General features: G+C 33.6%; 1 protein-coding gene across 5 annotated transcripts in view; it reads right to left on the reverse strand.

The window, feature by feature from the left end:
- The window catches only part of LOC145296137 (alpha-(1,6)-fucosyltransferase-like), an 884,509-nt gene extending 863,026 nt beyond the window's left edge, over window positions 1-21,483 (reverse strand). For 2 of the 5 annotated variants that reach the window (XM_080142301.1, XM_080142300.1), the window contains exon 1: window positions 21,350-21,468. The gene's annotated coding sequence lies outside the window, so the exon portion shown is untranslated. Of the gene's footprint in view, window positions 1-21,349 lie in introns of all 5 variants that reach the window. The other 3 variants (XM_080142295.1, XM_080142298.1, XM_080142304.1) reach the window with 3 other exon arrangements.
- Window positions 21,484-22,433: the final 950 nt, after the last annotated feature.

A 22,433-nucleotide genomic window follows, 5' to 3' on the forward strand; every position in this document is an offset into this window, starting at 1 on the left:
TAAAAATAATACATATGCCGCTCTCCATTATTCCCAACTCGCATTTAGGTAAAAATGCTCTTTCGTTTCAAAACAAGTATCACAAAAACAAATAACATCTCTCTCTTTCTCTCTCTCTCTCTCTATATATATATATATATCGGTAGTAAACAATCCAAAGCCAAAGATGTATTTATATGACACTCATAGTAATTTATTAATAGTGTGTCTTACACGTGTTTCGTTGAATGGTGGAAATTCAAACAACTCATAAGAGACAGGTTTACGTTTCTCGAAAAAAAAAAAAAAAAAAAAAAACAGTTGGAGATTTTTCCTTTGGATTAAAAAGGATAAATGTTAGTACCTATTTACAATGCCTCCCCACGGGACAGAGTTAGACACCAGGGTCGTTTTTAATGTGGAGAAAAGGTACAAAAAAAAATGTCTTAGTCGTGAAGGACTGCTCAGTGCTCCGCTCCTCCACCGAAAGAGAACAAGAAATGGAAGTGCAGCAATCTGAAGAATAGATAGTAGAAGGAAATGGAAATCTTTAAAAGTCATAAGAGTAAAAAACGATCTTACTTATTATAGAATATATTGATACCCTTATGAAGAAAAAAAAATAACTGTATAAAATTCAGAGCCCACGCGGAGACGTTAAGTTGTCTAGCGCCATATTTGAATTTTTCCAATCTTAGCCATACTTCTGACGTTTCGTATTTAGCTTCAAAATTGAAAGCAAAAAAGTTATTCATAAAAGATGGAGGTTTCCGTAAAATATTAATAATATGAAACTTACATTTAAGCGGATTAAATTTGCCCGTCAAATATTTCTTTACTGAACATTTACGAAACTAAACTTGCTATGAAATCTACTTAACTACCGAGAATTATCGTAAATAATATTAGTAATATCAATTGTGGCAGTTTGGAAAACATTTTATTGAACATATACATTAAAAGTATATAATTCTTTATTATCGTACACACACACACACACACACACACACACACACACACACACACGTTATTTGTTTTTGTTTTTGCGATACTTTTTTTAATGAATTATGCGAAAGTGTATTTTTATCTAAATGCGAGTTGGGAATAATTTTCCATTTGACCAATTTGGTGCCCCCAAATGGGGAGCAGCATATGTATTACTTTTTAAAATATAATTATCCACTGACACGTGTTTCGTCATCTACAACTTATCAGAGTAGTTGAATCTAGCGAGATTCGAAATCGGGACCCCATGGAAAGAAGCGTAAACCTCTCTCTTTCTCAGTATATATATACACTAGGGTTGGATCAAATACAATTGTATTTGTATTTCAATTGTATTTAAATACAATTTTAATGTATTTGTATTTGTATTTTTAGATTTAGGAATAAATGTATTTGTATTTGTATTTTTAGATTTAGGAGTAAAAGTATTTGTATTTGTATTTGTATTTCTGGTAACCTAAACGAAAGTATTTGCATTTCAATTGTTAAAAGTCAGTATTTGATCCAACCCTGTTCACATACATGTTGCGTACGTGTACCAGTCTACCAGCCCTGTCCACTTCCAGTCACACACGTTGCTGCTAGTTGAGTGACGATAAGTCTGTGAGTCAAGTAGCTTCAATTCAGGGTTGTCAGCTTGGCTTTTTTAAGGCCAAATTTCGCGAATTTGGCTTTTTTTGAAGCAGTTTGGCTTTCAAAATTTTTGTTTGTTTTTTTTCAAATTTATGCTTCAAATTTGGCCTTTTTCGGATAATTTTATATAAATATTTATTAAATATGGATTATTAAAGAAAAAGTTATAATAAAGTAATTTAAACAGTTGTTTGGATGTCTAAACTTGTAGATTTAAAAAAAAAAACTTTTGACCTCCCACTCCCATTCATGGATTTACACCCTCTTGCACTAAGCGAATCTCACACCTAAATGTTTAATCCGGTTTCACAGTTACTTACTAAATGTCTATATGGACCCTTTCAAAGAGTTCACAGTTGAGTATGAAACCATTTTGGAGACATTTTTTAGTGCTGGTGCCTTGTCCCTGCCAATTAGGTCACTGAGTATATTTCCTCTGAAATAATTAATTCTTGTATTTTTCGTTTGAAATTCTTTAAAAGTAGTGTTTTGAAATTAATTGAATTAATTTATTTTCAATTTATAGAAATTTGAAAACTTATAACTATAGCTATTTAAAGTTGTATTTAAAATGAATATTTTTAAGTATTCATATACTTTTTCCTGAGTAGTCCCAAAAGTTTAATTAAAAGTCAATAATTATAGATTTTCTAACTATCTTGGATTAATAGACACATTTGCCTTAATAATGACGCATAGATTGTTCTTGGAAACAAAGTCTAGTTTTAGAGTTATGACTAAAATTAAATTTATCAATATTTTAGAGATATTTTAAGTTGATACCTCCAATCCCCTGAGTAAATTTGGTCTTCTGACGACTGACATAATTCTTTTAAGAATATGATTGACAAATAGAAACTTATTTACAAATTGTACCAATAAATATGGTATGGAAAAAATGGCACTAGTAAAAATGGTAAGTAGATGTGGAGTCTAAGATAATAACCAACTACTTTTCAATTATGCTGTCATCTTAGAAATCTGTCGATTATACTCGCATGTTTACTCATTGTAAGTGTTTTCTTCAGATTTTGTGTGTAATACTAAATAGATTGTAACTCCAAATGGTTACTAATATCATAATCGTAAAAAAAACATTTATAAACATCTCTTTTATGTAATCTGTCCCCGTTGTCAATCAATGCTTACATTAAAGTGTAGTACCTGCTCTGATGACCTAACTTTATCTAGTCTGTCCTTGGTCGATGAAAGAAAAATTCTTCTAAATTGGGGTATATATTTTTGGCTATGGGAGATAAATTCTGTGCCTTTTACTTTTTAAGGCAATTTCATTTGGTTTTACAATTTTGCCAGTCAGACTTAGAGATAGAAAAAAGTTAACTACCCTAAAAAGTTATGATGGCCCGAAAATGAAAGATCATTTTATGTATAATTTATATGCGAAACTAATTACTTAATTTAAATTATAAAATATTCCTTTTCTAGATGTTCACAAGTAATCTTTTGAAAAAAAGTAGAATTACATTTTTAGGAGGGATAGCTGAGGGTTCTCATCTACTTTAAAATATAGATATAATTTCATTTTAATTTGACAAACTTCTTAATGTTATCCTGGTGCTTGTCCCTAAAAGTACACAGGTGAAAATATCACTTCCAAATAAATTAACAAGAAAACTCTTTGATATAATTATGCATTAGGCAAAAATATGTTCTACACCAAAAATCTTATCTCCCCAATTTTACGTATTTGCAAATCATAAAACTATGATAAAATAATTAAAAATCCACTCAATAAATATCCTAATCTTTAAACAAAAAACAAACAAAATAAATTACTTATACCAAATGCAGTAGGACTTAATTATCTATCGACCGTATAATTTTAACATGCTGCAACTCTTAATTGTTTTTATATTTCAAAATGTTAATATGTGTTCTAAATGATCTTTACCCAACATTCCTATTATTATTATTAAACGTTTCATTTACTTATTTGTAAATGAACATTTATAGATCAATTTTGACAATTTTCTGTACAATAACATGTTTTTAACAAATAAAAATTATTTTAGTACAGAAAAATTAAAAGCAGCGGCTGCCAGCGATTAAATCGTTGAATTAAGTTTCTATTTTCAAGATTTTTAAAAATTAATTAAATTCAGGTAAATATGGCAGTGGTAAAATTTTATTTGGGCTTTTTCAGATTATTACAAATAAATATCTATAAAATAATTATTAAGTAAAACATTATAATTATTTTGTCGGTACTTCTACAGAAATTGAACCTAACTTAACCAAGTTTTAGAGAAATGAGAGATTTTGAAAATTTGAATTTGAAAACCTCAGTCTTATTTACCTGACACTAGACCTCTGGACAAATCGGAAAATGGTATCTTTTCTTGGTGCCACCGTACACTTCATCAACTCATCATGGGAGCTGAAGTCGCGGGTCATTGCTTGTGATAAGTTTGAGGGGCGACACACAGCTGTAAATATTGCTACAGCATATGAGGATGTAGAGACTAAATTTGGAATTCGTGGCAAAGTGAGGAAAGTGGTTGCAGACAATGCTTCGTCTATGGTGAGAGCATTTGATATATGTCTACCAGGATTATATGGAAATGAAGTGAAAAATGAAAGTATCAAGGAAAATGGAGACATAGATAACATTGATATTTTGGAAGAAGAACTTGATATTTTGGAAGAAGAACTTGATATTTTGGAAGAAGAACTTGATCTGAATGAAGTCCTTGCCCTTCTTCCACCGGATCGGTCCAGTTGCTTTGCACACACACAACAAATCTGCATACGAGATGCCTTCAATGATCCCAGTGTCAGATGCAGCGCAATTGCAACTGTGATACACAAGTGCTGTAGTATTGTAGCTGCAATACGGCGATCTACTGTGGCAGCACCGTTCTTGGAAAATATTGGGATTTCACTGCAGGCTGCTAATGCTACTAGATGGAACTCTCAACTGACTATGCTTAAGTCAGTTCTCAAAGATGTCAATGGCGTCAACTCAGCTATTTGTCTCCTAGGATCGTGCAAGAACATACGAGAATTGAACGTAGTGGAAATAGCAATGCTAAAAGAAGTGGTGCAAATTTTGGACCCATTCCAAGAGGCAATGTCGCAAGTGGAAGGAGAAAACATGGTGACACTTTCTTGCGTTGCACCAGTTGTATTTGGCCTTGAACACAGCCTCAAACTATTCATGGAAAGTAAACCAACCTACTGCTTAAACTTGGCTAATGCACTACAGTCTTCTATCAAAAAGAGATTGCATCCGTTTCTTGATAGGACTGATGTCATTGCTGCAGCTGTCATGGACCCCAGGTTTAAGCTGTCATGGCTGTCATGTGAAAAAATGAAAAATAAAAATATTTCGAAGATTGTGGACCTAATTATTTCGCAGTCAACTCAGTTGTCTTTGAAGAACACAGTTCAAGAGAGGAAGTTTTTCATGACCGTGAACACAAATCAAGACGAGGCTGACATGAATGCAAAACGCCCTCGTCTTTTTGCCTACATGCCACCAGCTGGGAAGCTAAATGTAAGTCCATCAATAAGCGACATTACAGCGGTAAAGGCAGAACTCGATTCCTACTTAGAAGAATGTGTTCTGGCTTTTGACGTCAACCCACTGAGGTACTGGCGGGAAAACAAGAGCTTCAAGATTTTGAAGCCTTTCGCCAGAAATATTCTAGGGTGCTGTGCAACATCGGCACCATCTGAAAGAGTTTTCAGCAAGGCTGGTAATTTTTATACCCCAGAGCGAGCCAAACTTGGCCCAAAAACTTTCAGAGCTCTAATGATGATAAAATGCAATGAGGACATGATATAGAGTGTAATGTAGATGTCAAATTTGGAAGGAAATATTTCTTCTTTTTTCTTCTTTTCTTCGCATATTTTCAGATTGTTTAAATCAGTTATTGTATTTTTATTTGTATTTTGAGATTGAGGAATAAAAGTATTTGTATTTGTATTTTTAGCGTTAGTATTTGTATTTGTATTTGTATTTTTAGAGTTAGGAATAAAAGTATTTGTATTTGTATTTCTGGTAACCTTAACGAAAGTATTTGTATTTCAATTGTTAAAAGTCAGTATTTGATCCAACCCTGATATACACACACATTCGCAAACGGATACTGTCTCTATCTTTTGTTTTGATCGAGTTTAAATATATATATATATATATATATATATATATATATATATATATAGAGAGAGAGAGAGAGAGAGAGAGAGAGAGAAAGGGGGGGGGGAGGGTAGATATGATATAACAGCCGACACGATGGGACGGCGGGATTTTTTTTAAACTCGATCAAAAAACAACAAAAAAAAAAACTAGAGACAATATCCGCTTGCGAATATGAGATATCACGATCGACGAAGTATAAGAAAACTTCTCCCGGAATCTAACCGAAGCGAGAATCCCGACGCAAAAAACCTTTCGTGGACATACACAAACGCGCGTGCCCATTTTGCCTTTATATATATTAGACTCTTTTTTGGAAAATTCAAATTTTCAAAAATAAGATTTTTCTATTACACACACACACACACACACACACACACACACACACACACAAGTTACCGACAATAGAATTTTAAAAGAAAAATAATTGCAAAAATAATCAACCTTTGATTTTTGTTTGATTTTTTTAGGAGGGAGAGCAGCTGTTGCACGAATTCAGTTTTAATTAAATAAACCTGATTGACCTGAAATCATGTACGACGAAGGGTGGGGGTGGGAGGTGATATTGTTAAATGTAGTAAACTTACTGGCGAGAAGATAAACTGTAAATATACTTGTTTGCATTTCCTCCCGATGTCAAATTCAACACAAGATCATCTTCAATATGAGTTGCTTGGCATTCGGTAACGTCGGTTTGGTTCGTTCTCTGGCATATAACCACTTTAGTTTATTTTAAACGGAATAGAGTTGTCAAATATAATTCTATAAGTAAGAAGTGTCTATATATTAATACGATAGCGTGTGCGTTATTTTCTATGTCACGCTTACATCTTTTTTCTTCCGAGTGACTGTCGTTTAATCGTTATGACCTTCCATTTTTTGTAATAAATGATTTTACCAAGGAGTTTTCATATTTTAATTTAGGTTTTAATTATAGCTGAAGGAACTCAAGTTCGTATATATATATATATATATATATATATATATATATATATATATATATATATATATATATATATATACACACACACACACACATACCAGACTATCCATTCACGTGTAATCACCTTTTTCTTTACCATATTCCCTCTGCTTCACTTTTTGCTATCAAGTAAGATCTTTGACTTACTTGTTGTTTCATCAAATACTTTCGTATGCAAAATCCGATCCCACATTTTGCTAATTCCTACCCTCTGATGAGAAGGAAAGTATTTCTTCGAAACTCCGCGGATTAAGGACTATCCACTTATCAAGTGTTTCCTTTTCAGATTAAGTATGTTTTTAACTCTTTGTCAAAGTGTTTTTTAACATGTTTTAACTGTTTGCTCTTATATATATATATATATATATATATATATATATATATATATTTCTTCATGTTTTAGTTTCGGTTCCAGCTGATGCACTCAAGTCACATATATATATATTTATTTTTGAAATCACAACTTTATAGTATATAAGAATCGATAGAAAATTGACTTCATAATAATATATACGAAGTCTGCATAAATCAAAATATATTTAAGCGTATTTTACGACCGGGCTAGGCCAGGCGTCCCTGCTAGCTTAGATAAATATTTCCGTAGTTTTAACAAAAGAGCTACAATAATATTAGGGTATCTCCATTTACGCTGAACATCCACAGAATGCCAACATCAACATATTACATATGAATGAGTCGGCCGTGGAATTTCCACAGGTCTCGATAATAAGCTATTATATTTCGAGATTTCCGTTGTGACACCCACTTTCAGGTGGTGGGAGTCTATTTTATCCATGAAACGTGCTCACCTACCCAGGATTGCATGCCTGCCAAATACAGTTTGCATACATTTATAGATAATAAAAAAGGGAGGAAATAAGGAAGAAGACAGACTAGTCAGAATAAAATTATTTAACACACAGTCATTATTTGACTTGATATTTCGCCAGAAAAAAAAAAGACTTTATCAAGAATACATAATAAATAACAGAATCAATATTTATATAGACATTGACAGATAAAAAAAAAATAAATAGCAACAAAAAATAATTTGGAAGCCAAGATTAAAATAAAAAGCTGTCCTGTTTTAGACATTAAAAGAACCCATTTTGTTTTTTGGTTTTTTGTGTATTGATATTTATATTAAAAAAACATTTTTTCTATTTATTTAAAAAGAAAATACAACTTTCTTATATATGGGCCGTGGAATTCCATTCATCTGCAAATGATCTAGCTAATTTGCATATCTTTTAAATATTCATTTTAATTAATCTCCTATTAGTTTTTTCGGTTTTCTTATGAGATGATCATCTTTGGTTAACTATCACGTGTAATTATATTCATGCAAACCCAGCTGCAAGAGATATACAAACAATTGTACTTAAAGGGATGGTTGGAATGTATAGGAAAGCAGATGAAGGTCTGGCATCCGATGACTAAAAAAAAAAAAAAAAAAAGGGTCGCTCTACTATGATCAAGAGAGGATTATAATGGCTGCCCAAAATGACTGCTTGATGACTAATGTTTTTAAGAAGATGAGTGGTCTCAGCAATTACAACAAATGCAGGTTCTGCCACACAAAGTAGAGAGTGTTTTTTTGTTTTTTTTTACACAGTGATCACCACTTATCAAGGCCCGGAAGCCACTCAGGGATAAGGGTTATTGCAAGTACATTACGTTAGTGTGGAGATTTGATGAAGTGTTTACTTAAGGGGGCGGTTCATTAGGAATTTGTTAACGTTGGACTTGAACACATCCAAGTTGTAGTCCGGTGGGAGTGTGAGTTATCCAGCTGCAAGGTTCTGATGGGGGGAGGCTACCATAAAATGTAACACAATTGAGTGTGCAAATATCTTCACTGGACCATCTGTAAAAAGTTGAATACCAAATGCAGCAGCAAGTCTTTGGAAGATATACCAGAAAGAATAATTGGATATAAGTCATAGACTATTCACTATGAATTATGCAATTCCTACAGTTACTATTTGCTTTTATATGCTGGGCGTTTCTGCTTGTGTGGTAATAAAACCTTTCAAATGCATTTGTGGTGTTAGGCTGTATAAGGTGTTAACTTTTGGTCAAAATCACCTATTCCTTCTTTCATTGAATTTTTTAAATTATCGGTCATTGATACTTATCGAAAAGATGCTGATATAAAACCTATCTAAGAACACTGTCAGGCACATAAAGTACATTTGTGTGAAATTTAATAAAAATCAGCCCAGCCCTTTTGGAGTCCATAGGAAATGACTCTCTCTCTCTCTCTCTCTCTCTCTCTCTCTCTCTCTCTCTCTCTCTCTCTCTCTCTCTCTCTCTCTCTCTCTCTCTCTCTCTCATACACACACACAAAGTCCTTTTATATAATAGTAGAGATAATCCTATTAAAAAATAATGATTTCATAAAAATCAAACAGAAGACAAACATCAAAACATCCAGCTGACATGCAAGGTTCTGCTGGGGGATGGCTACCATAAAATGTAACACAATAGAGTGTGCAAATATCTTCACTGGACTATTTGTAAAAAGTTGAATACCAAATGCAGCAGCAAGTCTTTGGAAGGTATACCAGAAAGAATAATTGGAAATAAGTCGTAGACCATTCACTATGAATTATGCAATTCCTACAGTTACATACCAAGAAATCGCGGCTATTAAACCCGACATATTGGAATAGGACAAGGACGAGAAACAAGCAACTTTATTAGAAATAAGTGTCCCTAATGATGCAGGATTAAACAGAGCTTAGAGGGGGGAAAGAGGAAAAAGTCTTATGTATGACATGAAAAGAAACTGGAATCTCAGGAAGATTTATATCATTCCAGTAATTATAGGAGCAACTGGATTCATAAAAAAAATTTTTTCAAAAACTACCTGCCAAATATACTCGATGAACCAAGTGCAAGAGAAATACAAACAATCGCATTTAAAAGGACAGTTAGAATCTTAAAAAGATCTTTCGGTTGGAATGTATAAGATAGCAGATGAATGTCTGGCATCCAATAGGATGTCCTATTCCATGCTAGAACAAATAATGTTTTTAAGAAGAAGAGTGGTCTCAGCAATTATAACAAGTGCAGGTTCTGCTATATTAAAAGTAGAGGGTGTTAGCCACCCGACATCCTGCTGTAAGGTTTTGTTTGAGAACAGCCACTACACACTGCAACACATTGGACTGCGTAAATATCTCTACTGAACAATCTGTAAAAAGTTGAATATCAAATGCAGCAGCAAGTCCTGGAAACATGTTTACCAGAAAAAACAGTTGGTAATAAGTCATGCACCATCCACTTTGACTACGCAATTCCTACAGTTACGCACCTAGAAAACGGAGCCATAAAACCTGACACAGCGATATGGCACAAGAACGAGAAAGAAGCAGCCTTAATAGAAAGTGTTTCCACTGATGCTGGACGAAACAGAGCTGAGAGGGAGAAGATAGCGAAATACAATGGTCTAATGTACGACATGAAAAGAAACTGGAATCTTAGGAAGATCTCTATAATTCCAGTGATTATAGCAGCAACCGAACTCATAAAAAGAATTTTAAAAAAACTACCAGGCAAATATACCCGGTATACCAAGTGCAAGATAGATACAAAAAGGAACGATAAGAATCTGAAAACGATCTCAGTTGAAATTATTGAGATAGTGGGTGAATATCTGGCATCCGGCAGGATACCACGTCTCCAGATAAAACAAAATGATCATTTATTTTTGTTTTGCATGCTTTTTTTTATGTACGGTTTATTCACCTTATCGTTTTACTGCTTGCTAACCAAGAACAAAAGAACTTCCAAAGTTACTAAGTACAATATACTTAAAACCATGTTTCATTAATGCTAATGTTTTATGTATGAACCCAGGGGGTGCTCGGGGCGGGGAGTGGTATCAAATAAGTAATTTCGGTATCGACTTATTGACGTTCACATAAACTTGGGCAGTAACATCGATTTAATAATCAACAAGAAAAAAATAATAGCTGGTCTTTGATAACAGAAATAAATTGTTGACTAAAAATAATAAACATTACGTATTGCCACCTCTTATTTTTATTCATTTATTTTGCAGCAAACTTGTCCTCCCATTTCTGTCCTTCAATAACACCAAGTCCAGGAATGGTAATACGGAAAGCAAAAATCTAAAATACACGGGAAGTTTTTTGTTTTTATTTTTTTTTTAAAGGTTAATTTTTTAAAAATAACAATTTACCTCTATTTTAATCTGCATATCATAAAAGTGAGGCAAAACTGTTTTTTTTTTTTGTCAGGAAATTAATTTTATTTATTCTAGGAAAAGTGTTGTTTAAGCGGTGTGTGTGTGTGTGTGTGTGTGTGTGTGTGTGTGTGTGTGTGTGTGTGTGTGTGTGTGTGTTAATTGTTTTTGTGATACGTTTTTGAATGAATTCAATTATTTACGAAAGAACATTTTTTACCTAAATGCGAGTTGGGAATAATTTTCTCTTTAACCAATTTCGTACTCCCACATGGGGAGCGGTATATATATTGTTTTTTTTTTTTGTTTTTTTTAGTGAATAATTATATATATATATATATATATATATATATATATAACAACAAAAGATGGAGGAAGTGAGGAAGCATGGCTGTGGACATCTTGTTACCGAATACGATGTCCAGCATGTTAAAAATATACCATTTATTGTAAAAATCTAATGGATAAACATCTGAAGAAGTTGGTGACGAAAGGATATTTTTACGGAAACATAAATCGTAAAATTGTCAACTCATTAATGAAACAGCTGTAATGGAAAAATCCAGGAAATAAACGAAGGTTATAAAAAAGAAAACGTGAGTCTTTTAATTTTCAACAAAATGTTGCAATATATATATATATAAATTCGTTTTTCTTTTGTGTGTATTGATATTCATATTAAAACCCTTCTTTTCTATTTATTTAAAAAGAAAATACAATTTTCTTATACAGGGTGACACCCCCCCCCCAAGAAAAACAAAAGTTAAATGGAGGCCATCTAGAACATACGCTGTAGAACGGAGAAAAAAAGGCCAAAGACCCTAGTGTTTTGAATATAATAAACTAGTTATGACCAAAGTTTCATTTCATTCGGGCAAAACACTAAGAAACGGGGTCTAATTAGAGTTGGGGCCCGTTTTTTTTTTGGGGGGGTGGGTCACCCTGTATATGGGTTATAGGACTGCATTCACTAGCAAGAGATCTAGCTAATTTGCATATTCTTTTAACATTAAATTTAATTAATTCCCTATTAGCTTTTTCGGTTTTCTTATGGGATGATCATCTTTAGTTAACAATTACGTGTAATTATATTTATGCAGATATTCTACATGATTTATACTTGCATAATATTTGCGTAAAAAGTTAACAGTAAACACAAAATTGTTTCCATATATATTTATGTATATGTATATATTTTTGTTTAATCTATCTATATATCTATAAAAGTGAACATGTCTGTGTGTCTGGGTACATTTCCCTATGCAATAACTCTATCAATTTTTAGTCTACATACTCGAAATTTGATATACAGGGTACTAACATTTGGGAAAATCTATGTGATCCGTTTTCGGCCAGAAATTGGGCTGTTAAGGGGTCAAAGTTTAACAATTTGATCTTTGAGAACTCTACCAAACTCCTCCGACAATTTTGGGTCTAAACACTTGAAATTTTCGATATAGGTTCCTTGGGCATGGATATAACTTAATAACTTGATTTGAGCCCAAACCAATAAATGTTAAGGGGTCATAATAGGGGTCAAAGTTTTAAAAAAATTGACCTCTGCTGTCTCTACCAAATTACTCAGACAATTTTTGGTCTAAACATTTGAAATTTTACATAAAGGCTATTCAGAGATAGGGCAAGCTTTTTAATCGGTTTGGGTCGAAAATTTGAGCTATAAATATATAAATCTATGTATGTATGTTTGCATGTCTGCCTAAAACTTTCGACAGAGGCGACGGATTTTAACAAGATCAGTATCGTTTTGAAGCTCAACCCTTCAGACGACAAATACTGAAAAATTGGCTAAAACATTAATTTTTTCACCCTCAACTGTGCACTTTTTTATAGGGAGGGGGTTGATATTTTCGAAAATCATCCCCTCTTTTCGATTGTTTAGACTTAATTTAAACCTACGTCACTTCCGGTTTGGCGGTGGTCGTAACAGCAAAGACGTCACATTTTTTTCACGTTCTTTTTCTCCTTCGTGGTACGGGTTCGAACCTGCCTTCCTACTACCACTTTTTTTTTTTTGCTCAACACACACCTTCAAACACCCGGGCAACGCCAGGCACTCATGCTAGTGTATATATATATATATATATATATATATATATATATATATATATGTGTGTGTGTGTGTGTGTGTGTGTGTGTGTAATAGACAGGGTCTAAATGAGCAAAGTCTCAGTAATATATATTTGAAGGTGCTGTGCTCTGAGTATTGCAGTTATGATAAGCTCAATAAGTGTAATTACCTAGAGCTACATAAATAGAAAAGGGGTGATGGATTAATAATTGTGAAATTATCAACCAAGTTTTCATAAGAGGAAACATAACAAAATCATGTTTCGGAAACGATATCCTTTTAATCATTCGATATTTACAAATAAAACCATCGGTGCAAGTGCGCATAGTTTCTAGGGGTTATATTTACACGCAGGTGTGTGCATCACGCCTACCAATATGGTCACCAGCAACAACATAAGAAATGACATTGCTGAATATCTGAAAACTAATTACTTGCGGAAAATTTAGATGCGATATTCGTTTTCAGCATACCCGAAAACTTATACGAGCCGTCTTTTTAAAGGAAACTGTGAAGGTGGAAATCAGGTAAAAATTTAACGAATTTAATTCTCGAGATTTGAATTCTTTTCCATTTGTTTAACATTTATGCTTTTTTTTTTTTTTTTTTTTTTACAAGCCTGCCGAACTAACCTGTCTATCTTACTTCCTTCTTTATTGAGGGATACAAGCATATTAGTCCAATACCCGGCTCGGTACCATATGGAGATTTTCTCCCATAGGTTTTCGTCTGGTGGGATAGAGTTGAGTGGCACATTTCCAATGGTGGACTCCCCGCCCTTGATTAAGCTGGAGCTGATCTACATACCCGTCTTCATGCATGGACTGAAGATAACCAGAGCCCTCGATACAAGATTGGAAATGTAATATACCACACAAGCAGAAAGGCCCAACCTATAAAATCAACTGCGGATTCTTTTATAAGACAGGGGCGCATTTGAAATGAATGTTTCTGTTTAGATCACAACTGAACCATAATACTTGACTTTTGCATTTTAAACTTTAATTGAAGCCATTATTTACAGATAATTTTATAAAATCAGCAGTAGATTCTCTACAGTGCAATCCAGACTACAATGTAATTGTGGAATAAGTCACTGCGAGCAAGCATGTGAAATTTCCTCCCTGTACTCTGTGAGAAAAGGCCTCTATCTAGAGCAGGCAATCAATCAATTTGATTTTTTTTTTTAAAGTGAGGGGGGGGGTCAATTTAACAGATTTCGATGGCAATAAAAGTATGAGAGTGGAACATTTGTTGATCTGCATTAAATCCCGGAAAACGTCGGGTCTCCCTGCTAGTAATATATACAGGGTGTCCATAAAGTACGTGTGCACTTTAAAAAATTTATAACTTTATTTATATTTGCGATAGAAATAATTTGTAAAAAATGTTATAAAGTTTCATGTATCTAGTTTCAAGTATAGTTATTGAATAATTTTTCACCACAAAATTCCTAACAATTTTTAGATAAGTAAAAAATATTTTCTTTTGTTTTTCAGAATCAATTTGATCCCATGGCTTCAATTGAGGAAAAAGTAAACTGTGTCCTTTGGTTGGCTGAATTGAAATCTGCTATTGCTGTACAAAGAAAGTTTAGAATTGAATACAATAAATAAATAAAAAGCGCTCCATAGGAACACCATTGTTAAATGGATGAAAAAATTTAAAGAGACAGGCTCTGTCCATGATAAACCACGGTCTGGAAGGCCATGTGTCAGTGACGAAAGTGTTCCTTTCATAGAAGAATCCTTTACTGCAAGTCCAAGAAAATCTGTAAGACGGGCATCATTGTAGCTCGGGCTGCCAAAGTCTACTGTGCATAAGATTCTGCGGGCAAAACTTCATATGAAAGCTTACAAAATTCAATTACATCAACAGTTGTTAGAAGAGGATTATTATGCACGGCTAACTTTCTGTCACCAGTTCATTGAAAAAACTTTGCAATGATGATGCATTTGTGAGTAATTTACTGTTTTCTGATGAAGCAACATTTCACATTAGTAGCAAAGTCAACAGGCATAATTGCCGAATTTGGGGAACTGAAAACCCAAATGAAACTGTTGAACTTGAAAGGGACTCTCTTAAAGTTAATGTATGATGTGCTTTGGGAATAAATCGAATCATAGGGCCGTATTTTTTTGAAGATCGTGTTATTAACAGTGACGGCTACTTAGATATGTTGCAGAATTACTTTATTCCGCAACTTGAACAATTAAACTTGAAAGATGATACAGTGTTTCAACAAGATGGAGCTCCTTGTCACTTTGCTCGGCGTGTTAGACAGTTTCTAAATCAGGAATTTCCTAACAGATGGATCGGAAGGGGTGGACCATTTCATTGGCCTCCACGTTCGCCAGATTTGACTCCATTAGATTTTTTATGGGGACATGCGAAAACAATTGTGTATGCAACCAAACCGAGTTCATTGGAAGATTTGAAAGCTAGAATAACTAATGTGATTTCAGGCATTAGTATAAATCATTTGGCAAATGTTTTTCGTGAACTTTAAAATCGTATTACCCTTTGTATTGCTAATAATGGAGAGCATGTGGAAAGTTAAATAAAATTTCAATAAAAGTTTTAAAAAATATAGATTTACTTCTTTCAAATCCATTTTACAGATTATTTCTATTGCAAATACAAATAAAGTTTATGGACACCCTGTATATATTATACACGCAAATAAATGCATGTGCTCTGTAGTTGCATTTAACATACATTGAGCTTCATAAATAAAAGGAATGATATAAATTAAAGATAACATAGAATTGAAAAAAGTGTGTGTGAGAGAGAGAGAGAGAGAGAGAGAGAGAGAGAGAGAGAGAGAGAGAGAGAGAGTTAGTGTTAAAGAATCAAGTTAAAAATGTTTCAACTAAAAAGTGATATTAATTTCATCCGGGTGACAATAAAACTAATAAAATCGCTATTTACTAATTTAATTAGCTGATTAGAACAATCGTCCGACGATATACGAAATTTCAGCATCAGTTTTTGTCAGATAAGAACTCGCGAATGCGAAAATGTCGATATCAAATTTCACATCAAATTATGGTGAAAAGAAATAGATAAGCAAAACCACGTGATTGCAATGAATTACTGTGTATAGTTTTCAATGGTTATAAGGTGTGGGCAGTTGAGAGAGAGGGGTTGGAGAAGAAATCGAAAGGGCACAAAAGGAAAGGAAGTAAGAGAGTTTATATATATATATATATATATATATATATATATATATATATATTATATATAATTTGTCTTTACATAAGCAGTAATTTGTTGCTACACAGTCATGAGCATGTTTCGGTCTTCTAGTATTTGGTAACTAGAGACCTCTTCAGGCAACAACGCTTATATTCAAAAGTGGGATTCTTAATGAAAAACGAAAATCAACTTTCATCAAAAAAAGGTTTTTTGTAAAAGGGTCATGGGGGTGAAGTTTAGCTGTGCGGAGAACAGGGTTGATTGGGTGCAGATTTGTTTATTTATTTTTCTATTTGTTTATTTACTAATTTTTCCCGTGTATTTATTCATTCATTTTCATGTCGGGGTTAGGGAATGGAGTTTGTAGGGTGGGGGTTGAGGAGTTAGGTTTTAAGGCCAAAGCGTATGCAGATGTTATCTTAAACAAATATGTGGTTCGCCTGTCTACTGCCCGCTGCCAGTCTGAGACTTGTAATAGTAAGTGTACCTTTAATTCTTTTTATTGTTTTATTTTACTATTCCTATTTCTTTCTGCGAAAAGGTTAGGATTTACCCGGATCTATTGACTATTTCTTGGGTTTCTAGGGAACGGTGAAGGGGGGGGGGAGTAGGAGGCGCCAGAAAGAAAGGAACACATGGAAAAGAGAGGACGATAGAGAGACAAGATAGATGATAAATAGAGACGAGCGAGAGAGACCGAGAAAGAGAGACTATAAAGAGATAGAGAGAGACGGACAAACAGATGACTAAGAGAAGGATATAAGAGAGACAGAGAAGGATATAAGAGAGACAGACGAGAAAAGAAAAAAAGGAGAGAGAGATAGACGAGAGAAAGACTAGAAAGAGAGACTAACTAGATAGAGATAGAGACGAGAGAAAGACTAGAAAGAGAGACTAACTAGATAGAGATAGAGACGAGAGAAAGACTAGATAGAGATAGACAGACAACTAAGAGAGAAATGGAATAGATAGACGAGAAATGCTAAAAAGGGGGGGGACGAGAGAGAGGTAGAGACGAAAGGTAAAAGAGGAGAGAAAGAGAGAGGGTCAAATACGAGAGAGGGGGGGGAGAGAGATAAATAGGCAATAAAAGAAACAAAATGGAAAGAAAAAAAAACAGAGCAGAGGAAGCAAAAAGGCGAAGAGGAAAGAGAAAGAAAAAATGTCAATTCAAATACGCAGTTGCAGATTCATTGATAAACAGCACAAATGAATGAGTTTAAAAATGTTACGACAAGAAGGGAAGGGGTCGATAAAACATAAAAACAACTTTTGATGGGGTAGGGACCGTCGCTCATTGGATCAGAACGTTGTTTATCTGGTGAATCGCATAAAAGTTACAGGATCGAATTGAAGACGCGACAGAATTTTTTTTTTTTTCTTTTTCTATTAAAAATTCTCTTTTCACATGAATAACACCGCCTGGTTCCGTAAGACTTTGTTTTTGGGTCACTTGATATTCTGGTTTGCCAAAAAAAAAAAAAAAAAAAAAATGGCATAATAGCCAACTACGGCGTAACGGAAAAAGAACCGTCCCGGTGTGAATAAAAACCGGTGTACGGTGAAAATCTCGCATTGGCCTAAAAATATTCTGCCATTAAAACTGTTCTGCATAAGACCATGACGAGACCGGGTTGCATGTTTTAGTTAAAAATAAGTAAAAATGGAAAGGTTTTGATGAAATTTTGATTTTTAGAAAATATATAGATGTTGACAGTCGGTAGCTCTAACCACAGGACTATTGATTGGTGTTCGCAAATGATCCATCAAATGCCTATCAAGTATTTGTCCATCGCTTAACACTACTCGAGCTACTACTTTGTTTCAAGCAAACAGCAAGCTTTGCTTAGTTGCTAAATAAGCCGTGGGTGAAATACATTTATAACAGTGCTCAACCCAATGAGGGTGGCTTAATATATATATATCTACTATATAGTAAAATGATTGGAAAAATTCCTTTCTGGACCAAAATACTGTAGGTTTTCAACAACATATGCCATATACAAATTTATTATGTCTAAATTATTAGCCACCATCTTATATAACTTTGGAACGCCATTTTAGAGACTCCTACATTACATCCTAGAAGCAACATCATCACAATCGCAACATCTTTTGAGGATATAGTTCTTATTTCTCCCTCTAAATCTACAGTCCTCTAACCACCTCCACTCATCACCAGGACTATATACATACCTTATCACTATCCCCCCCCCCTCCCGGTACCCTTCGTAACTGGTTCATACACTCATATACATACCATTATCTTTTCAATTACCGATTACAAAATAATAATTTCTCCCTACGAAATTTCCGGCTTTTCTCATTGGTTGAGAACTGACAGATTCGTTATTTGGGAATAAACAACTTATTCAAAAAACAAACACATCAGACTTTCACAAACATGGCGTGTCTCTCTACACTGTCTGTTTAAATGTATGTATGTATGTATTTTTGTATGTATGCCTAAAACTTTTGACAGAGGGGACAGCTTTTCACGAGATCGGTATCGTTTTGAAGCTGTCCCTTTGGACGACAAATATCGAAAAATTAGTTAAAAACATTAATTCCCTCACCCTACACTGGGCCTTTTTCTACAGGGAGGGGGGTCGCTTTTTTCGTCAATATTTTCGAAAGTCATCCCCTCTTTTCGATTGACTACCCTTAATTTAAACATCTGTCATTCCTGGTTTGGCGATGGGCGCAACAGCAAAGACGTCACTTTTTTCACATTCTTTTCCTTCTTCGGGGTACAGGTTCGAGCCTGCCTGCCTACTACCATTTTGTGTGTGCGTGTGTGTGTGTGTGTTTTTTGTGAATGCACATTTCTGTGCGTGTGTTTGTAGGGGTGTTCAGTTTCTAATGCAGCGTTCTAGTAAATTGTTCACCCATTTTAGAACCATTTGACGTTTTTAGGCCAAATTTAACGAATGTAGCCTTTTTAAACAGTTTGTTTTTTTGTAAATTTCACTGTTTAAAATAATCTCAAAAAAAGGCTAAACTGCTTTAACAAAAAGCTAAATTCGGGAAAATGGGCCTAAAAATGTCAAGTGGTTCTAAACTGGGTGATCGATTTGAAACTGAGCACCTACTACAAATATTTAAATATTGACTTGGCGGACCTAATACCCAACTCCTACAAATGCGTGTTTCCCACTCTTATTTTTTAAACTTTTTTTACGACGATTATCATAGATTATGTATCATATTCGCAGAAAAAAAAAATTTGAAAAACATTTAAGGGGTTCACTTTTTTGTTATAACGTTCTATTTCATTGCTACCTGATTTACAGTCCATTCCTTTATTTTTGCTGCGCGTTTGCGCGTACAACAATGGCCATCACTTATAACAATGAATGACATTGTTTAATATCGGGAAAAGATATTTAGTAGATAAACCAACAAACAACTATACGTAAAATAAAACTATATACAACAAATAAATGGCACCGTAGCCAATAAAAGTTAATTTTTTTACCCATCTGCCTCATTTATTTGTTTGTGTTTTCAAGTAGTTTTTATCGCTCTTTATTTAATCTCAAAAATTCAGTTTTTCCGAACAGATTAAAAAACAAAACAAAAAAAAAAATGGTGACATCTTTTTGGGAGAAGCAAGCCTAGTTTTGAATTTTTGGGGTATTTTTTTACGAGAGTACCCAGCGTAATATAAACACCCCCAACCTCTCCATGTTAAGAATGGCTTTCGAGGTCGGGAGTGTTTATTCCGAAAGCCGTTCTTAACATGGGAGGTTGAGGGTGTTTATTTCTAAAGCTGTTCTTAACATGGGGAGATTGGAGTGCTTACACTAAGCTGGGTACTCTCGTAAAAAAAAAAAAAATAATAAAATAAATAAATAAAATAAAAATTTTTTAAAAATTCAAAACACCTGTAAACCTTACATTCAATTTATACAATAAATGTTTTTGTTTTCAAATATTTTTGTGTTCGAAAAAAAAAAAAAATCTAGTTTATTTATTTGCCATTTTATTTGATCAAGAAAAAAATCTGAGTTATCATCCCCTAACAATGGCGTTGTCCGTGTAATGCAGAAGGGCCCAGTTTGGTAATAAATTCGCTAAAAGAAAAAAGGGGGGGGTAAATGTTACCTTACGCTACAACAGAACACTGATCATTCTAATTTTTTTTTAATAGGTATTCGAGGTCACTGATAACGAATCTGATAATCAAACCCGCCGCAAATTTATCGTTTGCATGGTATGAACCCCTAGACCTTGAAAGTATTTCGTGCCATTTCACCGCCTTCGGTAGTGTTTTTCTTACATGATACGTTCGCGTCCAATCACATCGCGTAGGAATCTTTCAAATAAAAATAAATAAAAAAATTTAATTTAAAAAACATTTTTTTTAAATCGTCAAATTTGATTTTTTATTTTTTTATTTTAATAAAATGAAAACTACTTCATAAAATTGCGTGATTTTTGGACTATGACATCTTCATTCGGTAACGAGCACGTACATCATAAAGATTTTTCTTTATTTTATTTAATTTTAATTGCTGCCATGGGTGCCAATCTGAAGAAGCACCGGATTTTAGTTCGAAATTTCGTATTTTTTTCAAAATTCGGACAGACGCACCTGAAGCGGATTAGAGATTACATCGGCCGAAATATTTTGGAAATAACATCCCAGATGAGAATAGCAATCCGAATAATAATTATTTTAAACTAAATAAAGAGTTTAGTGTTAATTGTTATTGTTTTGTAATTTTATTTGAAATTAAATCCAACGTGTATGTGAAGGGGGGGGGGGCTATTTTTGTTTCCCGTGATGAGGAGAAACGATCCAGGTTGATAGTTTTAAAATCGGATATCTTTATTAATGAATGACAAAATGATTTTAGAAAAATATTATTAAATATACTTATATTTATTTTGGGTGGAGACATTTTTTTTTTATTTTGTAAAAAAAAAAAAAAACGAAAAATCTTTTGAAATAGGGGACAGGAGGGGAAAAAAGTGGAGAAAACACTGAAATTTGAGATTATTTTAAAGATGAAAGACGTCGAAATTAAAAAGATTTAAAATGCGGAATCATTTTGAAATAAAAAGACAAGGAAATAAACTTACCTTTCATTTACGAAATTTAAATAAATTTGGTATTTATTCCATGTATTTATCGTGAACGATTAAAAAAAAAAAACAAAAACAAAACGGACTGTCAATTTTGGTCGGTTGTATTCAACTCCAGACAGTATTAGTTCGACCATTATTTCAATTGGATTCGCAAACGAACGCTCAGAATTAATTTGAAAACAACAATTTAATACACACCACCTTTTTTTTACTTTTTACATATTTTAAACTGACAAATAAATAATTTTGGGCGATTATGCACTTATGTTACCGTGCTATTTTTTAATAGTATACTCAAGTTAAATTCAAGTTTTACAATAACTTTTTTAATTAAATTGTAAGGTGAAAATATAGAGTAATTAAAAAACACTCTGCCTTCCCCATATTAATAATGACTTTCTAAATAATATTATTATTATTTCATCACGGTAACATAAGTGCATAAGTACCAATTTAGGTATTTTTATATTATAACAACGAAAAAATATTGAATTTCAAGTAGAACAATTGGTACCTACGTAAATCATCATGTCGCAAATAGTAAAATATCCAAAAATTATGGGGAACCATAAGGTAAAAAAATAATAATTAGGAAAAACAGTTTTCGATAAAGTTTAGATGGGAAATAAAATTTGTCTGACATTTTGAATTACGTTCATCACCGCTCCAAAAGATATCTCACTACTGATGCAATTCTCTATCTATATAAAAGCCAAGTACGTCCAAGGATGGAATACTGTTGCCATATCTGGGCAGGAGCTGCTAAAAACAGCCTATCCTGCCTTGACAGAGTACAAAATAGACTTCGTGGCTTAGTGGGGGATGCCCTTTTCTCTACCCTGCAACCTCTCTCCCACAGAAGAGACGTTGCGAGCCTATCCTTGTTTTATCGTTATTTCCATGGCAGGTGCTCGTCTGAACTCCAGTCTCTGGTCCCCCCTCGCCAATCTTTCACGATAAACACCCGTCTAGCTGAATCCACTCTATATCTGTGTCTAAATAAAAACGCGGATTCCATGAACAAGGCTTCTTTCTTAGAACTGCACGCCTGTGGAACTCTGTTCTGTCTGCCTGCTTC

This window comes from Euprymna scolopes, chromosome 16 (genome assembly GCF_053919585.1).
Source record: "Euprymna scolopes isolate OS-2025 chromosome 16, ASM5391958v1, whole genome shotgun sequence".
NCBI classification, from domain to species: domain Eukaryota; kingdom Metazoa; phylum Mollusca; class Cephalopoda; order Sepiida; family Sepiolidae; genus Euprymna; species Euprymna scolopes.